Source organism: Eulemur rufifrons, chromosome 3 (assembly GCF_041146395.1).
Source record: "Eulemur rufifrons isolate Redbay chromosome 3, OSU_ERuf_1, whole genome shotgun sequence".
Taxonomy (NCBI): domain Eukaryota; kingdom Metazoa; phylum Chordata; class Mammalia; order Primates; family Lemuridae; genus Eulemur; species Eulemur rufifrons.
The window spans coordinates 92,148,366-92,152,158 of NC_090985.1; the positions used below are offsets into that span (position 1 = coordinate 92,148,366).

General features: G+C 41.1%; 1 non-coding gene across 1 annotated transcript; it reads left to right on the forward strand.

Moving 5' to 3' along the window:
* The first annotated feature begins 1,262 nt into the window (after positions 1 to 1,262).
* LOC138382069 (U6 spliceosomal RNA) lies at positions 1,263 to 1,366 on the forward strand. The gene has a single exon (XR_011233244.1). It is a non-coding gene; the product is annotated as a U6 spliceosomal RNA (small nuclear RNA).
* The last annotated feature ends 2,427 nt before the right edge of the window (positions 1,367 to 3,793 follow it).

A 3,793-nucleotide genomic window follows, 5' to 3' on the forward strand; every position in this document is an offset into this window, starting at 1 on the left:
GGACAAAAGCACAGACCAAATGCTATAAAATGGTTAAAAAAGAAAAGGAAGGAGGAGGGGAAAGGAAAACAGAGAAAACAAATAAACGGAAGAAAAAAGAAATTTGTAAAACTGACTTTCATTATGGTATTATTGTCACAGGGGCAACTGTCTTTCAAATCAGATCAGCTTATAGCAGCTTGTTTCATTTCAATGATAAATCTAGACGTAGACAGACGTAGGTAGGGATAGAAGATTTTCCACTTTAGATTTTAAACTCAGTAAGGGGAGAGACACTGTATTCCTTATTTAATTCCATAGCATCGAACTCTTGGTAGAAAAACTAATTTTAACTTTTCTAATCTAAACGGACAAGCGTTGGAAGATGTAGGGGAAGAAGGAAGGAAGTTGAATGGGATGTCTGAGAAAAAGTTTGTCTGAGCTTAAAATAAAGAGCTGTAACGGGAGGAGGAAGAGGAGAGGCGCTAGGGCAATCCGCCTTTGCCTTCCTAGCCACACTGCACCAGCATCAGCAGGCCTGTGGCCCCAGACAGAGAAGGGGAAACGCGAGATTTGAGGGAATGGTACCCAACCAATCATTCATATGTACGGAACAATTGTCATATGCATGGGAAAATTATAAACTAGCTGTTTAAAACTCAGGAAATGCATTAGGCCTAGAGCAGTTTCAATCCTAATTTAAGGGTAGGAAGATAAGCCTAGTGGAAAAGGCATTTCATTCTAATTTGGATCCATTTCATATGTGTAAGGAAATGTAACAACATTTTTAGCTCAGCCCTCATTCTCCCCTTGCAGCCTTTTGCAGATGTTAGACCTTTGTCAACACTGGAGGGTGCTTATGCATTTTGACCCAGATAAACTTAGGGGTGCTTGACTGGTCTGTCATAATTCTTTTGAACTTTTGGTCCTGTTTTGGATCAACCCATTGCTCTTTCAGCTGTAGAGAAATGAATGGCCTCTGGGGAGAATGATCTCCACACACTTCTTTCATTTGCCCCCGACTGCTACGTGAAAATAGCCACCTGCTACTGTCTGGCATCAATCGTCCCGTTCCCCTCGAGCAGTGCATGGTGCCTCTTGTTCCTCAAGCTGTAAGACTACTGCAGAGTCCTTCCCAGCCACCGGGGTCACTGATGACGTGTTGCCTTTGGAAGAGGTGTAAGTAAAGATTACAGCATGATTGTAGAAACTGTGCATGTCCACTTGAACAAGAGGAGAACACAACAGAAAAGCATTTGGCGGGGAGATTATTTTCTATTTCAGTGCTTGCTCTGGCAGCACATACACTAAAATTGGAACGATACAGAGATTAGCATGGCCCCTGCGCAAGGATGACATGCAGTAATAACAACAACAAAAAGATTATTTTCTGTTTCAAAAGTGTGCCCATCCTCCAGATTCTCTGAGATCAGATAGCCCCTTTAGGAGTCTTCTTTGTTCAAGCAAGCTGGGGATCACTTTTCCTTTCCCTGAACCCCTACAGTATTTATTCATTTAGCATTTGTTAAATGCCTACTGTCAGGCACAGTATATGCATCCTTGTTTTTACAAACAACCCTGCAAGGCAAGTGTTATTATCTGCGCAACACCCCCCTCCACTAACAAACACCACATTTTAAAGATGGAAAAGCAAAGGCAAAACAAGCTAAATGATTTGGTAATGATCTACCTCTGGTAAGCAGAGGAGTCCAGGTTCAAACCCAGGCCAAGATAAGACCGAAGATCCTACTGTATATTTATTATTAATTATGACTTTTTCTGACAAGTCCTGTATTAGACTATTGGCTTGTGAAGGGCAACCTCTATGCTAAATAACATCTACCTGCTCAGGGACAGTAAAGCAGTGCATATCGCCTTGCAAACACTCAGTCCACGGGTAATGAACAGATATGGAGATGGGACCGGGATGAGGGAATGAATAGATTCTATGAAGGATCATTGCCCACTTTGGGAAAGATGAGTCTCAGCTGTGGGTTTGTTGGTTTCTTGACAAACACAGCTTTACGATAAGTATGTTGAAAATGTAGTCATGGTTTTAGAAGCTATTAGAAAAAGCCAATGAGAGGAAATCTGACAGCCTTATAGTTTACATAGGCCTAAAACTACCATCATTTTATACCACTGCATACGGTAATTTCCACAAGCACAGAAATTATGATAAGCACATAGATAATTGTTCCAGTAGTCAAGTAGATTCTAAAACGTTTTCTTCTTGGATGTATATCTGAGTCTTCCTAAACTTGACAGGCATTGAATTAGCAAATGAACTAAAATTTACAAGGAGTGCTGTAAGAAACTTTTACTTCAGAACTGAAACCTAACAATGTACAACTGCTCCCATTCCTTGTCATAAATATAATAAATACAAAAATCAGACAAAAGGAACTCAACTCAGAGGAAGTGCTAAAAACTGGAAATATGATATTATAAACAAATGATAGCCAAACACCAAAAAAATTATGGACTTCAACGGAGGAAAGCCCTTATCATTTCACTTGGAATTTATCATTACATTTCACTGAGCTAGATTTTCCCAGACACTTGAGAGATTTGATCTAAAGGCCACAGCTGGGCAATTCTATTTGGAAAATGGTTTGCTCACTAGCAAACACATGCCTGTGGTGTGCAGTGTTATTTTATTTTATGTGAAGGTGTGAGCTGGGAAGTGGGATTTCATTTATTGCATGAGCACCATGACCAAACCCCCTTTGGTGCTATAAATGGGAGGTAATGAAGGGATCCATTAGCTGTGTTTAAATCTGTGTTCTAAACTTTAATACTCCACATCAAATTTTTGTTAGTGTAATTTGTCACAGTTTTAAATGCATCTTTCTGGTTTATTTTTTCTTTTAAGTGAATTAGGTAACCCGACTACATTAAGGTTTTTTTTTTGTTTGTTTTTGATGTATGCTTATGATAAAAGCATTACCACACCAAACATTCAACCAAGATGGGCCCTTAAAATAGATAATGACTACAAATTAAAGTGTAATCATTAAAACATCTTAAACCAAGAGAAATAGCTGAGGAACGTAGGAAACTATCAAAGGAATATTTTACTTTTAGTATTTTACTTTAGAAACATGGGCCTGGAATTCATCCCCGTGGATGAGAGTAGGAGTTGTAGGAGGGGATAAGTTTGCCAAAGAAAAAAGGCAGAGAGGAGGGAAGTGGACGGAGGACAGAAGGCTAGTGAAAAGATCTCCAGCTCTCGGGGCCTCATTGTCTGCTCTTGGTTCTTGGTGTGCTCTTGGCAGAAGAATGACCAGACACACCAAAGTAAGGCAAGCACAAGGTGAAGTTTATTGAGCAAAGTAAGATACGTTCGACACATACAATGAACAGACACCCCTTTTCATAACAGGAGGTCCCCAATTATGATCTGGGGTCCTGTTTCATATTGCCTAGGCTGGGCCCTCTTCGTGGTTCAAATGTCACCATCAAACCACTTTGATGGACAGTTGGGAGTTCCATAAGCTGTCTTACTGCCCATGTGGATCTCCCATGAGTCTCTGAAAGCCCATGGGGGCTGCCGAGGGGGCAAAGGAGGAGGGTGCAATGTAGATTTAAGCTAATTACATGATAATTAGCCTTGGGTTGCTCTAGGTCACCTTCCAGACCCTGTTGTGCCTGTGCTGCTTGGCCCATGGGCTGGGGAATCCTCTGCATTCTTTTGCAGTTGGCACTAAGTTCTGATTGACAGATTGGTAGGGTGTTCCCTCCTCCCCCAGGCGTGACAATTACTCCCAGGAGGGCTGGAGAGCCCTCAATGTCTACCTAACACAGCTGGGTA